A 21,699-nucleotide genomic window follows, 5' to 3' on the forward strand; every position below is an offset into this window, starting at 1 on the left:
AGAGCTACTTCTGGTGTCCCATGCTCATTTTCCATTTTGATAAAAAAGTTTTAGAAGTTTTCCACACTTAACATTGAAAACAAAATAGTGAAAACTTTTTTGATAATATTCATGCAAAGCTTCTTTTTTCTTGGTTCCTTTCTTTCTAATGTCTGAAGTTGTTTTTTTAAAATTTTATTTATTTATTTGTTTATATAATGGATAGGTTTTTCTTGTTATTTACTCTATTTTACTTATTTATTCATGTTTTTTAAAAAAATTCTTGGCCGCACGGTGTGGCATGTGGGATCTTAGTTCCCCAACCACAGATCGAGCCCACGCCCCCTGCATTAGAAGACGGACTCTTAACCACTGGACCGCTGGGGAAGTCCCCTGAAGTTGTGTTTTTTAAAAGAATGAAGGAAATTACTGCATTTTAAATGTATTTACAATCTAATGTCTCTTTAGTAGCCAAAGTGTAAGCAAAATTGGTGATATCAGTCTCAATTTCAGGGGGGAATTGCCTATAGGATGAAGAGTGCCCTTTTTAATCAGTCAACATTGAACTTTTAATTTTAATGGAGGAGGTACTCAAGTCAACAGCAATTATAACCCCAGGGAATCATTACTCTGCTGCAGGCTTGCATGGGGTATGATGGGAGAAGAGGAGGGAAAGCAAATCTGAATTGAGTGGGGTGTAGGTGGAACACGGGCTAAGAAAACCATACTGGAGGGGTTAATGCTTGACCCGAGGGCTGAAGGATGTGTAGGGTCCAAACAGAATGCATAAGAGATAAGAAGGAACTTGTGACCATAGCCCACATTTGGCACAAAATACACAAGAGTGTGGAAAGCCGAGAGATGGCACTGATGAGGAAGCAGTGGCTATATTCTGACAGGTCTTACCTGACACACTACGAAATTAGAACTTCACCTTGAAAGATTTAGGTAGGTGAGTGAAATGATGAAATTTCTACTTACAAAGATGCATTTCTATGCTGCAGGAATCATGATAATCATCAGCAGGGACTTTTTTTTATTGTGTACTTGCTATGTCTCAGGCATTGTTATTTTATGTAACCCTCAGGGCAGCACTAGTTATTTTACAGCCTCGAAAATAAGCTCTGAATAGTTGTTTCTTGCTTGGGGTATACACACTGGGAGTGGGTGAGCTTGAATGGAGACCCAGATGGTACAGCTGACTGGAACTTGATTTCCCTAAACACTGTGCAGTCTGCTTTCCATAAATCCTAAAGGAACCAAAAGTTAGATCAAAATCAATGAATTTTCAGAAACTTGCAAATATTCATTTTGAGAGGTTGTTTCATTTTCCATCAGTTTCTGTTAGACTTGCCCAATTATATGCATTTCTTAAGTACATTTTTCTGAGGAAAAATTCTAGAATATCATGGAAAATCCAAAGTTTATTGCCAGATTGATATGCCAGTGTGACGACACACGGTCGCCTTGCCGGAGGGAGAGAAGCCTAGCAGTAGAAATGTGAGAAGGATGTATGCTTGGGGGCGGAGAGACCTGTGGTGGACCCAGAACCAACCAAATTTTTGCATGAGACCTTGGGGGAAGGGGGAACATAAACTTCCTGACGCTCCATTTTTTTCTTTGGTAACATAGAAATAAGAATGGTTACTTCTCAGGGTTGTTACATAGATTAAAAGAGATAATATATATAAAATCCCTAGTTTAGTGCTTGAACAGATGATTGTTACTGCTGAGCCATGGATTTTGATTTCAATATATTGAACACCTTGGAAAAAGTGTTTCCATATATTTAGGGAACATACAGGTGCAATTACAGTTGAGTCTATTCAAGAACTTTGAAAATTGTGTTGAAAATTTGCAGAAGGCAAGATAATTATGTATACATAACCTTGCATTACCCAATGGTACAAAGACTGTACACACTTGAGTGATTTTTTATTGTTGGATGTCCTTGAGGATTAAGATATTTACTTATCATTTTGAGGCATAGAAGTTATATATTGAAGAGTGAAAGAACGAAAGAGAGGCCATACAAGGTAATTAAAATTGTAAAACTGATAGAACCAAGAGGAAGAAAATAGCAAGCAGTGGAGTTATGGAGCTTACATGTGAGTTAACAGTGTGGTAGTATACATACAGCAGAAATTAACATGTTATAAATCAATCCTTCAATAACATAAATTAAACAAACAAACAAACAAAACAGTGTGGTAGTACAAACTGGAGAAAAGACCTCAAGACGAGAACATGACTCTAATATTCTATGGCAGTTAATGTGCAGTTCCTATATTTATGTAGTACTTTTATGGTAGGGAGTATTGCTTAATTGGTGAGATCTGTCAACCAGGGCTAGAAAAGGGTTTTGCTAGGCCTGCAATTCCTTTGGGTTGGTATTTCTTCTAGGGACATTTGGTCGTATTGCTTTAACTAAAATTGCTTTTAGCTCTGGAGATTAGAATTGGTATACTTAGATCAATCAATGCTTTTTTTTTTCCCCCAAGCATTGCTGTATGGGGAACCAAAGGAAGCCAGATGGAAAGAGGAAGTGGGCAGATGGTCAGACTGTGAGCATGGCCCAAGGCCCTATGTGGCCAAGAGCGTGGGCTCTAGTTGAAGGCTCACCTCGCAGACTGCCTCTTGTGGGGTGGGGACCATACAGTCTGGAGAGGACACAGACTACATGTGAGCCACAAATACTAAACTGCAAACAAGTACTGGTCTCTTAAGCAGAAAATAGAAATTAGAATTGTATTTGTATATTTTAAAGAAGCATTGCATATGACTTGGAGTTATCAAAGTGACAAATCAGAGTTTTCTATTATACACCAATGCTTATGGATGAATCACTCCATCCCTATTGCTCACACTCTCTGAACACAATTGTTGTCTAATTCAACCATGTGGAAATTAATCATTTACTACATTGTAGCCCATCATTGGTTGTTTCTTAACTCATTTTCGGTTTAGATTAATATTCAAGAAACATTGGTGGACTGTCATGTTGGCTTTCCTTGTTTGCCAAATATCTCATAAGCTATCCAGGACAAGAACTAGGTCTTATTGCTCTTTGAGACCCCACATTTCCTAGTGTTGTGCCCTGTAATACTTAATAATTGTTGATTAATTGAAAATTAGGGTGGTTGTCCTTAAAGCTGCAACTCAAATATAAGAAAGCAAAATAATTTCGAACAAGTCAACTTTGAAATGATTAACAACTTGGTAAAATAACATGTAAATTCTCAGTAGCATTTTTTAAAATAGATAATGATATTTTAATTGTATCATAATTCCACTGAATAAACACAGTATATGATAAAATAAAACAGAAACGAGACTGGAGTGTATAGTAGTTTCTGTGTGGATCTGGCTTATTAGGAAGTCTTTAGGTTTTTTTTTTTTTTAATAGGCTTTACTTTTCAGAGCAGTTTTAGGTTGACAGCAAAATTGTGGTGAAGAAACAGAGATTTTCCCCCCCATATCCCTTGTCCGCACACATTCCTAAACTCCCCCATTATCAACATCCTCTACCAGAGTGGTACAACTGTTACAACTGATGAACTTACATTGACACATTAACATCACCCAGCGTAATAGTTTACATTAGGGTTCATGCTTGGTGTTGTATATTCTATGGGTTTGGACAAAAATATAAGGACATGTATCCATCACTATAGTGTCAAACAGTGTTAATTTCACTGACCCCAAAATCCTCTATGCTTCACCTATTTATCCATCTTTCTTCCAGCCCATGGCAATCACTGATCTTTTTACTATCTATAGTTTTGCACTTTGCAGAATGTCCAATAGTTGGACTCATGCAGTACGTATCCTTTTCAGATTGCTTCCTTTCACTTAGTAATACGCATTTAAATTTCTTCCATGTCTTTTCATGACTTGATAGCTCATTTCTTTTTTGCACTGAATTACATTCTGTTGTCTGAATGCAGTACAGTTTATTTAACCGTTCACCTACGGAAGGACGTTTTGATTTCTTCCAAGTTTTGGCAATTATGAAAAATAAGGCTGCTATAAACATCCATGTGAAGATTTTTTGTGAACATAAGTTTTCAACTCCTTTGGGTAAATACCAAGGAGTGGGATTGCTGGATAGTATGGTAAGAATATGTGTAGTTTTATAAGAAACTGCAAATCTGCCTTCCGAAGCGGCTATACCATTTTGCCTTCCCATAAGTAATGAATGAGCGTTCCTGTTGCTTCACATCTTCACCAGCACTTGGTGTTGTCAGTGTTGTAGATTTTGGCCGTTCTAAGAGGTGTGTAGTGGCATCTCACTGTTGTTTTAATTTGCATTTCCTTGATGGCATATGATGTGGAGCATCTTTTCATATGTTTATCTGCCATCTGTATATCTTCTTTGGTGAGGTGTCTGTTAAGGTTTTTGGCCCATCTTTTAATCTGGTTGTTTGTTTTTCTTACTGTTGAGTTTTAAAGAGTCCTTTGTGTATTTTGGATAATAGTCTTTTGCAAATATTTCTCCCCATCTGTAACTTGTCTTTTCATTCTCTTAGTAGATTGTCTTTTTTTTTTTTTTTTTTAATGTTGAATTCTCATTCTCTACTGAATCTTTGGAGGTTTTTATTTATTTATTTATTTATGGCTGTGTTGGGTCTTCGTTTCTGTGCGAGGGCTTTCTCTAGTTGTGGCAAGCGGGGGCCACTCTTCATTGCGGTGCGCGGGCCTCTCACTATTGCGGCCTCTCTTGTTGCGGAGCACAGGCTCCAGACGCGCAGGCTCAGTAGTTGTGGCTCACGGGCCCATTTGCTCCGTGGCATGTGGGATCTTCCCAGACCAGGGCTCGAACCCGTGTCCCCTGCATTGGCAGGCAGATTCTCAACCACTGCGCCACCAGGGAAGCCCAGTAGATTGTCTTTTGACATACAGAATTTTTAATTTTCACAAAGTGCAGTTTGTTGATTATTTCTTTTGTGGTATCCTTTGGTGTTGTATCTAAAAAGTCATTGCCATATGCAAGGTCATCTAGGTTTTTTCCTATGTTATCCTCTAGGAGTTTTATTGTTTTGTGTTTTACATTTAGGTCTGTGATCCATTTTGAATTAATTTTTGTGAGGGGTGTAAGTTCTGTGTCTAGGTTCATTTTTTACAGCTGTTTCAGCACCATTTGTTAAAAGGACAATATTTTCTCCATTGCATTGCCTTTACTCCTTTGTCAAAGATCAGGTGACTGTATTTGTGTGAGTCAGTTGATTTTCTTAAAGAGTGAGATATGAGGATTCTAAATTAGTTCTTACAGTTTATATTAATTTATCATCATCTTAATGAACAAATGTTGTGTGCAAGTCACTTCAGATTGTTCCAAAACAGGATTCTCATTCTCATGCAGTACAAGGCAGATTATGAAAATCCTTACTGGGTTTCCCTTTTTAAATCAGTCCTTGTTGAATTGTCTGCAGTGATTGAACAAGTTTTTGATCTTTTAATTGAAACAGTTTAATTAAAACAGCATCTCATTTGGTCCTCTGTACTATAGAGGTGCTCTAGGGAAGGAGGTGTTGAGATGGAGGGAGTCTCACAAGCTTACCTTGAACAAAGACACTCAGTACCATAGAGTGACATCTTATAGTTAATGTCAAATGGTACCTCTAAGGGGAAAAAGAATTCTGTAGGAGAAAAAAATGTCCTGTTCTTCCCTCCCCTGGTGCTCCCCTCCCCCGCCCCTTGGAACAGGAGTCCACCTCTGCATTTCCCTAGGGTTAGCAGTTGTAGTTTGGCTTAGAGAAACATGTAATATGAGTACCTTCTAACGATTGTTACTGATTAGAGGAGAGCAATGACACAAAAGTACCATCTTGGTCCATCAGCACTGCCTGCTTTTTTGCAGCAGCGTCTTAGCTGGTCCCCCGCCTCTCTTCTCACAACACTCAAATTCATTCTCTAGGTTTGTCAGCTAGAGTGCTGTTTCTAAGGGGATAAATACTGCTGAATTGTTTTACTTTTCTGCTTACAACACACAAGTATCAGCACTTAGGACAGCATCTCAAGCCTTGGCTGCTTCCCTGGGCACATCTCTTGGGATCCTCTCCCACACGTTATCCTCTGAGATCCTAAACTACTTGCAGCAACCTGTTATATGTCATGGCAGTTCTGAATACCCTTGTCTCTCTGAATGCTATGCCATTTCCCTCTTCTTTTCCTGTTGAAAATATATATATATATATACACACACACACACACACACACACACACACACACACACATATATGTTCTATGTATATGTACATATTCAATGTATATATACTCAACGTATATACATATATATACTATATATATTTATATTCATATATACACATATGCACACATAGGTTAAACATCAACAAAATTTTCATTTAATTAAAAACACTGCTTAAGTGTTATTTCTTTTCAGAAGCCTTCCTCACTGCCATAGGCAGGTGTAATCACTTCTGGCTCTCTACTTCTGTCTTTTGTATATACTGTGCCTCCTTTTAAAAACTCATTTACAATGTCATATTGCATTTCAATGATCTATTTATATGTCCTGTTTCAGGCTGTGAGAAATCTGAGGGCTGTAATCACTCTGGCCTTTGGTGATGGTGGGGTTATCCCACAGGACACTGTAGAAGCTAATTAGGCTGAACTGCATCTCAGAGAATCATGCACTACTAGAATTGAAGGACTTGAGTTGGAGCAATGCAAAAACTGGGGTCCAGGTAGGATGGGGGCTAGTTGCAAGTTTTCTTCTGGCAGTAGATTTTATTTTCCTCATCATTTGTGATTTGTCTTAAATTAAACTTACCATGACTATCCTAATGACAATAAATAATGGTGTAAAGAAGTGACCCAAACACATGCTGGTATATATGACTGACTGTTAAATTTTAACAAATTTGATCCAACAAAAGTGACTTGGTGGATAATCAAAGGTTAATAATTAAAATGTGACTATGGATCCATTGAGACAGATTTTGCTTGAATATTTGTGCAATACCTACTGAGGGCCAGGCACTTTGGGAGATGTCGAGGATAGAGAAGGCAATGAGCTTGACATGGTCCCCAAATTCCCAAAGTGCGCTGGCCAGTGGGGATTCTAGACAGTAAACAGGAATTTAGGGTGCATGGAGATACGAGCTGTAATATAAGTGCAGGTTTTTTTATACGACGGAATCACATGTAGGGATACTTCATGCAGACTTGGGAGTCAGGATATACTTTCCTGAGGGAATAAAGGAACCTAAAGATAATATCAGGCAAGATGTGGGGACGTGGCATAGGGAAAGTGGTAGGAGACATTTATCTCTCTCATCACTGTGACATCAGACATGTTTGATTAAATTTTTAGCCGGTGTACATTCTGTTGGAGAAATTAAAGTTCACTAGATACTTGGTGTCTTAGTCTAGGCAAATATCATTTGTAGTCGATACATTCACTGAAAGGCAGAAGACAGACTTACATCACCCATACTTTGGGTACCTCAAACGATTTTCGAAGCATGATTTTCCTTCATGAATATTGTAATACATCAGAAATCATCATTTAAATGATAACAATACTAATTGATTTTTTTTCCCCTCTCCTGTCACAAGACATTCAGGGTAGCCTAGAGGAAGAGGGTTAGTTGCTGTCATGGTCATTTACTATGTGAAATTGAAATTAGAAAGATTTCATTGAGCTCAGGATCAAATTTTTTCTTTTTCCCCCGAGTTAGTTTCTTGTCTCTTACACATAATGGAAATCATAGGTAGACACTAATTTTAATATTATAGTCATGTTCCAGCTGTAAACTGTGTTAACATGTTATTTTATAATGTTCTATTAATGTAATAAATCATTCATTGATCAAGATTTCTCCTGATGCAAATACAGACGCAGACATAGAGAATGGACTTGAGGACACAGGGAGAGGGAAGGGTAAGCTGGGACGAAGTGAGAGAGTGGCATGGACATATATATACTACCAAATGTAAAATAGATAGCTAGTGGGAAGCAGCCGCATAGCACAGGGAGATCAGCTCGGTGCTTTGTGACCACCTAGAGGGGTGAGATAGGGAAGGTGGGAGGGAGACGCAAGAGGGAGGAGATATGGGGATGTATGTATATGTATAACTGATTCACTTTGTTATACAGCAGAAATGAACACACCACTGTAAAGCAATTATACTCCAATAAAGTTGTGAAAAAAAATAAAAAGATTTCTCCTGATGCATTTTACATGAAGAAAATAGAAAGTAGACTTGGAAAAAGAATGGTCGTGCCAGCTTCAGAATGGGGTGAGGAGGTGTTACTGAGTCAAGCTCGTACTGCTTCCCACAGACAAATTGACAGATGAATTATTGGGTCAAGGAATGTCAACTTTATTCGTAAAGCCAGTGGACCAAGAAGATGGTGGACTAGTGTCCCAAAGAACCATCTTACCAGGGTTAGAATTCAGGCTTCTTTTACACTAAAAGGGGAGGGGGTGTGGCTTGTTGTTACAAACTTCCTGGTGCTGGAATCCTTTGTTCTGGCAGCTGTCCACGTGGGTCAGGCCGTAAAGTTCCTGTAAACCTCCAACAAGACAAATGTTCTCTGCTCTGCAACTTTTTATCACTGTATGAATGGAAAAGTGTTATACCTTTAAAGGTCAGAACCTTGAGAATGGGCTATCCTGTGTATTTCAGATTATAGGCAACATTCCTTCACAAAGGCGCAGAGCCAGCATGACTAAGCACAGGCCGCAGAGCACAAGGGTTAGAGCTAAAGGAATAGATTCAATATGGAGTCAGGTTTGTTCTCTGCTACAGAGGCACAGTTTGTACCGGTCTATATTTCTGTGGTTGGCTTCTCTTCTGCTCCGATTAGCTAGGGTTTCTCTTTCCCAGTTTGGCCTCTTTGGGCTATTGTGGTTAAATTATGCTTGTGGCTGCTAATTGCCAAGTGTATGGTAATACAAATTACATTTTTAAGCCAACCTAGCCTCAGTGTTTACTCTTGTCTTAATGAGATTAAAAAGCTCTGTGACCAGTTTTCTGTATAACCACATGTTGACATGTAAGTACTCCTTGCAACCTGATTTCTAAGTTCGCTTTGCAGTGGTGTTGCATTGCAGGGGGCTAATTTAGAATGTGTGACGGCACCTAGATCTGCATGGAGATGCCATTCAGGGAGAGAGAGGAGAAAGTCCTAGGTGATTGATGACTGGTTCATAGAGTGGCTTGCTCAGGACCCATTGTCTCTTCTGCTTCTTCAGCACTTTGAAGTGTCAGTACTCTGCTGTGTTAGGGCCCTTCGTAAGAGGAACATTCTAACCCTCTGCATTTTTATATTTCTGTCCCTAAGAATGCTAATATTTTTAAAAAGCTATTTTATTAAGCATAACTCATGTAGAAAAGAAGTTGATGGCGAGAACATCACTATTTGTCTTTTCTCCAAATGACAGTTCCCTCTCTCCTCATTCTTTTAGAAATTTAATAGGGAGCAAACACCACTTCCCTTAATATCTCTCTAGAAGCTCTGGTTGGTGCTGTGGGTGTACTTGTAAATTATCCCAGAGAGTAATCTCTCAGTGTGAGTGGCGAGAAGCAGCAATTCGTCTTACTGGATACCTTTGGCTATTAAATGAGGATGAACTCTTATTGCTCAAAACTATACCAGTTATTTGGAAAAACATCAAAGGCCTAGAGTAAATGAAAGAGAGACTTTTCTCCAGTCTCCACCTAAATTCTCTCATAAAAATACAATTTTGCCGGTTCCTTGGTGTCAGCTTTGACTTTCTTTTTGTGGGCATGGAAGCTGGTAGGGGCCTCCTGAACTGAGAATCTTGACCATCCCTATTCTGTCCCTCCTAACATTTGTCAGTCCCAAAGCAAGAGCACACATGGACGGTCACATTACCATATGTGTATTCAAAATTGTTTAAAGAAAGCTGGTCTTTAATTTAAAATATTTCACTAAACTTTAATATTTTATCAGACTACTTGCAGTTCTAATGACTGTCCATTTTGTTGGCAATGGAGAAAATTAGCATACCGTTTCATGAAGGTCAGACTAGATATCACAGAAGCCATGAAATGGTTACACGTGACATCATGTCCCATGTGGTAAAGAATGAACACATACTTTAAAAGATATTTCATGCTTTGAATAGGAAAGTATTACTGTGTATGTTTATGAAATCCGAAAACTCATGTCTGATGATAGGAGTTAGTAACATGATTGCAAAGTTTAGCTCAAACTATTTTGAATCTGATAACATAGTTCTACAATAATTTTAAATGTATAGATCTTATGGAAATCAAGCAAAGCTTTTTAGTTACATGATTATAATTTAAGTTTTAACTCAAACGTAGTTAAAACTGTCAATAAGGGGATTCAACTTCTCTGTATTTGGTGTGAGAATGGAAAAGAAAACTAAATATTTACCTAGAGATCATGTCTTTTCAGATTGGACCTTGAAACAAGGATTTGAGTATAAATAGTTTTGTTTGAGAGGTGATCCCAGGGAACACTGTTAGAAAAGGAAGAAACCAATAAGTGCATTAATAAGCAGATTGCCGCTGTGGGCACCTAGAGCTCAATGCCAGTGTAGACCTCTTAAACCCTTTGTGGAACATACCTGCGTTGTCCACCAGAGTGACAAACAAGCCTGGGGTATTTACTCACTAACTCCTGTCCATCACTGATGAAGGGCTGCTCTTGAAGGCATTAATTTCCCGGCATTTCTGTCCTTCCCATCGAGACAAGCTTCTTCAGACAGAGACATTCCTCAGGCAGAGTTACGGGTGCTGGCGATGAAGTGAGAATGACAAAAGCTGAGGAATATGAATCAGGCAGAATACATCTGTTACAGAAGGAATCTTATGGGAGAAGAGAATTTCCAGAACATAGATAGAAAATGGGAAAGAAGATATGAAAACTGGAAAGAAACAGGGACTTTCATCAGATGTGAGCAAAGATTTTCATCTTCTTGCTACTTAGATTAGTCCCATGTAAATGAGGAATCATAGTGTATTTGAGATGGTGAGGAACTGATGAGAAAGTGTGACCAGCTGAAACTATGGATCTGGTGCTTCCACGCTGGGATTAACCCGTGTAACACAGTTAAAATAAAACATATGAATTGATTTATAGGTCATATTTTTATGAATTTTATTATATTCTCGGTTTGTAACAGGTATGATGAGTTTAATGGAGGAACACATTAGCTACAAAAAAGTTATGAAAATTTAAATGTAAAAGATGTAGAAATTGGGATAGATGAAGCCATGCAAGAAATTAGCATATTGGCACTTTCTTCCTGAGCATTGGTAGGAGTCTGGTAGTTTTACACATAAATAAGTCAAATTAACTTCATGAGGTGAAGATAAAAAAATAATAGGTAGTTTTAGGAAGATAAAATGATTCTTTTTTCAGATCAATTTATCTGGATTGACTCTTATAATATTATAATTCATTGTCAGACATATCTTGCTTAACATAAGCAGTTATAAAAAGGAGAGGTCATTGAGTCTACTTGTAGAAAGGAACAGGCCAGAAGTTTTGAAAAGCAATTACTTTATTTTATGAGGTTAGTTTCTTTATTATTTATTGAAGTCTGCATTGCCTGTAATAACCTAATTATGGACCATGTACTAAGGTAGGTCAAAATATGCATTTTGAATGCTATATACTTGGTTTTGGAAAAGTTATAGTGATGTTTCAATTTGCACAGTATTATTTTGGAGAAAGATATTATTTCAATAATGTAATTCCTGTTACTTAGGGCAAATTTTCGCAGTTTTTTCAACTGCAGAAGTCTGAGTATGGCTTAAGAAAAGGGCAAATCTGAATGATGAAATGTATCAATGCCATTATAACACTGAAAGTTTGCTAAATAGTGTGTTCTTTTTCACTGTTGAGACTTTCTAATAAAAGAGGTTAAAAAAATCATAAAGATGATTAAAGACAGAAAATATGACCTGTGAGGGAAAAGGTAAAAGTACAGAAGTTATTTGGCCTCAAGACTAAAAGTCATTTTCATAATTGTCTCTAAGTACTTGTATAGCATTTACTCAAAGTATGGTACTCCACGTTTATATCTTTACCAAGGAAAATCAAAAGGAAGATGAGCTGGAATTGTAGTATAATGAATTTAATTAGATTGTAAGGAAGAATTTTGGGAGGAAGAGTAAAGGAACTTAAAAATTGTAATGATCAACTGATGAAAGCTTTGGGTCGTCTATTGAGTTCTTTAAAATATAGGAGATAACTACATTTGATATTGTCTTAGAGAAAAGGAATGAGTGGAGTGATTTCTTATGGCTCTATCTATTATTGCAACTCTTAGCATTTACCTGGCCATTCAATATGAACAGTCATTTCAGTATTCACACTGCATGCTTCTGAGTGTCTTTAACTGTGTGTTTCTAGTCATTTTGTTTTATTATTAATAAAGTTGTATATTTTAGATTTTAGGTTATCAGAATAATTTTAGATTTACGGAAAAGTTGCAAAGAGAGTGCAGAGAGTTCCCATATATGCCACACCCAGTTTTCCCTATTGGGAAACATATTAGTGTGTATATTACAGTACAGTACATTAATATGGTGCATTTATTCCAACTAGTGAACGAATATTGATTTATTTATGTTGACTGAAGTCCATAGTTTATGCAGATTACTTTATCTTTTACCTAATGTCCTTTTTCTATTCCAGGATCCCATTCAATATACCACATTACATTTTAGATGCTATACCTCCTTAGACATCTTTTAGTTGTCAGAATTTCTAAACCTTTCCTTGTTTTTGCTGACCTTAACAGTTTTGAGAAGTACTGGTCAGGTATTTTGTAGAAGGTAAAAATATGACCCATAAAGAAAAGGTAAAACACAGACATGTGGGCTCAAGACTAAAGATTAAAGATCATTTAGTTCTTTAGTCCCTCAGTAAGTATTTGCCTGATATTTTCCTCACGATTAGAGTGTGGTTATAGGTTTTGGGAAGGAAGACCGCAGAGGTAAAGTACCATTCTCATTTCATCATTCAGGTGCATACTATCAACATGACTTCAGTGTTGGTGTTGACCTTGGTCACCTGGCTGAAGTAGTTTTCTTTCAGGTTTTCTCACTGTGTATTACTCTTTTCCCTTTCCTTTCCATTCTGTACCCTTTGGAAGTAAGTCACTATGCACTGTCCACACTTATGTCATTGAGAGTTACGCTCTACCTCCTTGAGGGGTGGAGTATTTACATAAATTATTTGGAATTCTGCACAGGATATTTGATTCTTTCTCTTAATTAATTGAATCATTTATTTATAGTAGTATGGACTCATTGATATTTATTTTACTACATGGATCATGCTAGACTTCTTCCCTTGCTTGGTTGTAACCTCCCACTCCAACAGTGAGAAACTTGGCTCCACCATCTGCCATCCATTTACTTAAGTGTTAATTCAAGTATATGCATTTCTTCCTCTTCAAAATTTATCCCAGACAAAGTTACAAGTGAGTTTGCATCAAATTTTGATGATTGATTTCTGTTTTATTGTTCAGAAGTTATACCAGAATATAGTAAAGAGTAAAATCTTCACATCTTACTATTTGGAGCCAGTGTAATCTTGACAGCAAAACCAGATGTGGGCAAGACAAAAAAATATTAACTTATGAATGTAGTTGCAAAAATCTTACATAAAATATTACCTAACCAAATCCACTAGTGTATTATGAAAAGTAGTATATCAGTTTTAAGTGAGGTTTATCCCATAAAGGCAAGGATGGCTCAACACAAGAAATCTGCTATAAAATTTATAATTATTAAACTAAAGAAGAAAAATGATAGGATTATCTCAATTGGTGTAAAACCGTTTGATTAGATTCAATTCATATTTGTTATAAAATCTCTTAGCAAATGAAGACTAGAAAAGAACTTCTTTACTTGGTAAGGACTTGATACAAACATTATATTTAGGGGAAACTTTACATTCTTTTGTTTTCTTTTTTTTCACATTGTAAAGTCTCAGTTTAATTTTATGAAAACAGAATATACAAAATATCATGATACAAGAGCTAAACTGCCCTGTCCTGAGCATCTCACCCACTTCATAGTAATCTATTAACAGATTTTTATGAATATAATCTTTTTTAAATTAATTTTTATTGGAGTATAGTTGCTTTACAGTGTTGTTAGTTTATTGCTGTACAGCAAAGTGAATCAGCCATATGTATACATATATCCACTCTTTTTTGGATTTCCTTCCCATTTAGGTCACTACAGAGCATTGAGTAGAGTTCCCTGTGCTATACAGTAGGTTCTCATAAGTTATCTATTTATACATAGTAGTGTATATATGTCAGTCCCAATCTCCCAATTCATCCCACCCCTCCCTTCCTCCCTTGGTAACCATAAGTTTGTTCTCTACATCTGTGACTCTACTTCTGCTTTGCAAATAAATTCATCTGTACCATTTTTCTAGATTCCACATACAAGCGATATTATACAATATTTTTCTCTTTCTGACTTACCTCACTCTGTTTGACAATCTCTAGGTCCATCCATGTCTCTGCAAATAGCACTATTTCATTCCTTTTTTATGGCTGTTATTTCATTGTATATATGTACCACATCTTCTTTATCCATTCCTCTGTCGGTGGACATTTAAGTAATGCTTCCGTGTTCTGGCTATTGTAAATAGTGCTGCAATGAACATCGAGATGCTCAACATCACTAATCATTAGAGAAATGCAAATCAAAAGTACAGTGAGGTATCACCTCACACCGATCAGAATGGCCATCATCAAAAATTCTACAAACAATAAATGCTGGAGAGGGTGTGGAGAAAAGGAAACCCTCCTACACTGTTGGTGGGAATGTAATTTGGTACAGCATCTATGGAGAACAGTATGGAGGTCCCTCTTAAAAACAGAGCTACCATATGACCCAGCAATACCACTCCTAGGCATATATCCAGAGAAAACCATAATTTCAAAGGATGCATGCACCTACATGCATTTATTTTAGCCCCCAAATCTTGAATGTTACCATAGAAAATAAGGGATATAAGCATTAGAAAGGAAGGTATAATTATAATATGTAGATTATATAATCATCTACCCAGAAGAACCAACCAAATCAATAAACTCCTAGAATTATTAAAAAAGGTCAGAAAGGTTGCTGGATATATGATCAGTCTGCAAAAATCAGTAGCATTTCTCGCACCAGCAATATCCATTCTCAATAATAGAAACTATAAAATGCTTGTGAATTAATCTGACCAAGACTTCCATGGAGAAAATATTAAAATGCTTCTTAAATGCATAGATCATAGACATGGAAGAGAATCGGAATAAATGTAAATCCATGATCTTTCATAAGATTACCTAATATTACAAAAGTATCAATTTTCTTAAAATTAATATATAATTCAATACAATCTCAATTGATATCTGAGTCATACTTCTTAAAAAAAAATAACCCAGTAAATTCTAGAATGTGTTTGGAAGAATGAAAGTCCATTAACAGCTAATCCAGTCTTTTAAAAATATGAGCTCAGGTGTATACTGGGGAAACTTTTGCTCTGGTAACATGGAGTTACATGGACAGAATTTACTCTCTTGCTTATAACAACTAACCTAAATATAATATGGAAATCAACATTTTTCAAGGTATTGTACATTGCACAATGAAAGGGAGTGGTCCCTGAGTGACAAGAAACAAGGTGAACCCTAAAATTGCCTCAGTTTATTGCCTTGAGAGATGTTCAATAATGGAAATAAATAAGAAATTATTAACTGAAATATATCTGGAAAGTTCCTAACATATTAGGAAAGTAAAATACACACTCCTAAATAATCTATGAGGCAAATAATAAATAGAAAAATGAACATTTTTTAACTAAATAAAAATAATATATATCAAAATTTGTCAGATGCAGCTAACACAGTACTTAAAAGGAAATTGATAGCACTAAAAACTCAGTTGTTGAAGAAGAAAGGTCATAAATCAATGACTTCAGTTTCCACCTTAAGAACCTAGAAAAAGAAGAGAAAATGGAACCAAAAGCTAAGCACAATAAAGAAAATGATCAAGAAATGATGAAGTTCAGAATGGAAATCAATAAAATAGAAACAAAATTAGTAGATAAAATTCGTAAATAAAAAAACTAAATATTTGAGATGATTAATAAAATTGACAAACCTTTTGCTGAGTGATCAGGAAAAAAAGAGAAAAGACACGGTCACTAATGTCAGGAATAAGAAAAAGAACATTACTATAGATTCTGTAGCTATTACAAGGTTAAAAGGGAATATTATGAACAACTTTATTCTACTGAATTAACTTAGATGAAATGGACAAATTCCTTGAAAAATGCAAACCATCAAAGCTCACTCCAGAAGAAATAGATGATTTTAAAAGCCCTCTATGTCTATTAAAGAAATTGAATTTGTCATTAAAATCTTACACACACTCACACACACACACATTACAGTCACAAAAATGGCTTTACTGATAAACTCTACCAAATATTTCATGAAGAACTAATGCCAATTCTATAAAGCTCTTTCAGAAAGTTGAAAAGAAGGGAATACTTCCAACTCATTTTATGAGGCCAGAATTACCCTGATACCAAAACTAGACAAAGGCATTACAAAAACAGAAAACTGTAGACCAATATCTATCATGAACTTAGACATAAAAGTTTTGATTTTTTTAGTAAATATAATACAACAAATAGGAAAAGGATGATAAATCATGACCAAGCAGGATTTATCCTGAAAATGCAAGGTTAGTTTAACATTTGAAAGTTAATAGATGTAATCCACCATATAAATAGAAAAAAAATCATATGATCATCTAAATACATGCCGAAAAGGCATTTGATAATATATAACATTCATTCCTAATAAAATTTTCAGTAAAGTTGAAATAAAAGGGAACTTAACCAGATAAAGGGCATTTATGAAAAACCTAAAGCTAATATCACACTAATGGTGACAGACTGAATACTCTACCCCTAAAAAACAAGAATAAGATAAGAATATCCATTTTTACCACTCCATTCAACAGTCTGCTAGAGGTTTTAGCTAGGGAAATAAAAGAAATAAAAGGCATACAGATTTGAAAGGGAAAATACTGTCTCTATGCATAGACAACAGGATAACTTGAGAAGAATATCCTAAGATATCTACAAAAAAAGCTACCAGGACTAATATGTGAGTTTAGCAAGTATGCAGAATATATAGTAAACATGTAAAAGTTAATCATATTTAATAAATGCTAAAATGGGGCTTCCCTGGTGGCGCAGTGGTTGAGAATCTGCCTGCCAATGCAGGGGACACGGGTTCGAGCCCTGGTCTGGGAAGATCCCACATGCCACGGAGCGACTGGGCCCGTGAGCCACAACTACTGAGCCTGCGCGTCTGGAGCCTGTGCTCCGCACCTAGAGAGGCCGCGATAGTGAGAGGCCCGCGCACCGCGATGAAGAGTGGCCCCCGCTCACCGCAACTGGAGAAAGCCCTCGCACAGAAACAAAGACCCAACACAGCCAAAAATTAATTAATTAATTAATTAAAAATAAAATAAAATAAACATTTGTTAAAAAAATGCTAAAATGAACAATTGGAAGTTTAAATGAAAAATGTCATCTATAATAATGTAAAATATAAAATAATTAGGAATAAATCTGAGAAATTTGTACAGTAGCTATAGTACAACTACAAACATTGCTGAGTGAAACTGAGTAACTAAATAGATATACTGAGCAGAACATTCAAATAGTGTGAAGATGTCAGATTTCCCTGAATTGCCCTCTAGATTCAATGCCATCCATATAAAAATCCTGGCAGAGTTTGTTTTTTTCCCCTGTGGAAATTGATAAGCTGATTCTAAAATTCATATGGAAATGAAAGGGATCTAGAATAGCCAAGTCGATTTTCAAAAAGAAGAACAAACTTGGATGACTACCTGATTTCTAGAGTTGTTATAAAGCTATAACAATCAAGACCCTGTGGTACCAGTATAAAGATAAACAAGTAGGTCAGTGAAATGGAATAGAGTGCCCAGAATTAGACCCATACATACAGATAATTGATTTTTGACAAAGGTTCAAAGCTAATTCAGTGGAGAAAGGATTGTCTTTTAAACAAATGTTACTGGAATTATTGTATATCTCTATATACCAAAAAAGGACTTTGATCCATGCCTCTCAAATGAATTTATATACAAAACAGAAATAGAGTCACAGATGTAGGAAATTTATGGTTACCAGGGGGGAAAGCTGGTTGAGGGGGAGGGATACAAAATAAAAATAAATAAAATTAATTCAAAATGGATGATAAATTGTAAAACCTAGAACTATAAAACATAAGGGAAAACCTTTGTGCCTTGGATTAGGCCAAATACTTTTAGATACAGAATCAAAAACATAATCTCTTTTTTTTAGAAAAAATTGCCAAGTTGGACTTCATTAAAATTAAGACCTTTGCTTCTTTAAAGATACTGTCAAGAGGGTGAAAATACAAGTCACAGAGGGAAAATATTTACATATCACCTTTCCGATAAACACTTGTATGCTGAATATATTATGAACTCCCCAAACTCCATAGGAAAGCAATCATCCCAGTACAAAAAATAGGCAAAATGAACAGACACTTCATCAAAGAAGGTAAATATAACCAAAATCATTATTATTATTATTATTTTAATTTTATTTATTTATGACTGTGTTGGGTCTTCATTTCTGTGCGAGGGCTTTCTCTAGTTGTGGTAAGCGGGGACCACTCTTCATCGCGGTGCGCGGGCCTCTCACCATCGCGGCCTCTCTTGTTGCGGAGCACGGGCTCCAGACGCGCAGGCTCAGTAGTTGTGGCTCACGGGCCCAGTCGCTTCGCGGCATGTGGGATCTTCCTAGACCAGGTCTCGAACCCGTGTCCCCTGCATTGGCAGGCAGACTCTCAACCACTGCACCACCAGGGAAGCCCCAAAATCATTATGTTTTTCTGGACCATTTGAGACCAATTGCAGATATGATGCCCTATGATCTTCAAATCATTTGGTATGTTTTTCCAAAAAAGGAAGGGTATCCTCCTATGTAACTTTCAATATAACCATTCAAACAAGGAAATCACTGTTGACACATAAGTAGTATCGAATCCACATACCTCATTCAAATTTTGGCAGCTGTTCTAACAGTGTCTTTATTTCCTTTCTGCTCCAGGGTACAAATTGGGTGCTTCTTCATCCCTGTCTCCTGCTTGGCCCCTTGGATGATTTCCAAGTAAAGGGAAGAAGAGCCTTTTAAGAAATACGGAAAGGGAAGTACATTTCAAATTTAATTTATTTAATTTTTTTGGATAACATTGTTACACATTTGCTATATCTGTGTATTAGATATTCTTTTAAAATAATTTAAAAGTTACAGTTATCATGACACTTTAATTCTAATAGCATCAGCAGTATCTCCTAAGAACACAATAATTTCTTACATAACCAAAATACCATTATCATACACCCCAAATTTAAAATTGGTATATTAATACTATGTAATATCGAGTGCATAATCAAATTTCCCTAATTGTTTCAAAATATTCGTATAGCTTTTTTCTTTTTTTTCTTCTGTTTTTATTGAGATATAATTGACATACAGCATTGTAGAAGTTTAAAGGGTACAGCATAATGAGGACTCACATACATCATGAAATGATGATCACAATAAGTTTAGTGAACGTCGATCATCTCGTATAGATAGAAAATAAAGGAAAAAGAACAAATACTTTTGTGTGTGTTCAGAATTCTTAATATGCATTTATAACATACAACAGTGTTAATTATATTAATTGTATTGTACTTATTGTTTGTACCTATTGACCATCTTTGTCACCATACAGAGATATTACATTATTATTGATATATTATCCACACCATACATTTCATCCTTGTGACTCATGTATTTTGTAACTGCAAATTTGTACTTCTTAACTATTTCACTCATCCTCCCATCCCCCTCCCCTCTGGAAACCACCTGTAACTAGTCTATATCTAGAAGTCTGTTTCTGTTCTATTTGTTCATTTGTTTTGTATTTTAGAATACACATATAAGTTAAAACATAGGTATTTGTCTTCCTCTGTCTGACTTATGTCCCTTAGCATATTACCCTCCAGGTCCATCCATGTTGTCATAAATGGCAAGATTTCATTTTTTATGGCTGAGTAATGATCCATTATATATATATAGGTACATATATAGCGATATATAAATTATTATATATTATCTACATAGAATTATATAATACTAATTAATAATTACAGAGTATTAATAATTAGTAAAAATTAATGACTCATTAATAATATTAACTATTAATAATTAATAGTTAATTATATTATATAATATGCATTATAAGTTATTAAATATATCTTATAATATTATATATTATTATATATTATATCATATATATCATATGTTAAATCATATATTATATACCATATATATGATATATTTCATATCCTGTATAATATATTATAAAATATATCCTGTTACATATAACATATAAACATAATATACTATATAATATGTTATATTACATAATACATATTTTATAACATATACTATATTATATATGATATATATTATATAATACATATCAGATAGTATTTAATATATATTATATAATGACATAATATATAGTACATATAATGCATTATATATAATTCTAAATAATATATAAAATATTATACATTAATATTATATGGAATATAGGTATTAGTACAATATATAATGTTTTATCACATTATTATGATTAATTATATTATAGATAACATTAATTACTTATATAATTATATAATAAATTGTATAATTATAGCATATATTACATATTTTCTATAAAATATTATATATTTTATATAAAATATAAACATAACATATATAAAATATATTATACATTATATGTATTATAACATAATATATAATAACATATTATAATATATAATATTATTAATATTATTATATATAAATATATTATATATATTAAATACAATACATATAATGTAATATATATAGTATATAATAAATAATATATAATATTATATATAATATATTATATATAAGTTATAGATATTAATAATACCATTATATATCATATATATAGTATTTTATTATGTATTTTATATTATATTACATATTATAAGCATTTTATAATAATACTTCCAATACTATATTGAATAAAATTGGTGAGGGTGGGCATCCTTTTCTTGTTCCTGATCTTAGAGAAAATGCTTTCAGCTTTTCAAAGTTGAGTATGATGTTGGCTGTAGGTTTGTTGTATATGGCCTTTATTATGGTGAGGTGTGTTCCCTCTATACCCACTTTGCTGAGAGTTTTAGCAAAAATGATGTTGAATTTTGTCAAAAGGTTTTTCTGCATCTATTGAGATGATAATATAATTTTTATTCTTTAATTTGTTAACATATGTATCATGTTGATTGATTTGCAGATATTGAACCTTTCTTGTATCCCTGGGATAAATCCCCCGTGATCATGGTGTATGATCCTTTTAATGTACTGTTGAATTTGGTTTGCTAGTATTTTGTTGAGGATATTTGAATCTATGTTCATCAGTGATATTGGCCAGCAATTTTCTTTTTTTGTGGTGTCTTTGTCTGCTTTTAGTATCAGGGTATTGCTGGGCTCAGAATGAGTTCAGAAGCATTCCTTCCTGTTCAATATTTTGGAATAATTTGAGAAAGATAGGTGTTAACTCGTTTTTAACTGCTTGG

Source organism: Balaenoptera borealis (genome assembly GCF_965194805.1).
Source record: "Balaenoptera borealis genome assembly, chromosome: 9".
Lineage (NCBI taxonomy): Eukaryota > Metazoa > Chordata > Mammalia > Artiodactyla > Balaenopteridae > Balaenoptera > Balaenoptera borealis.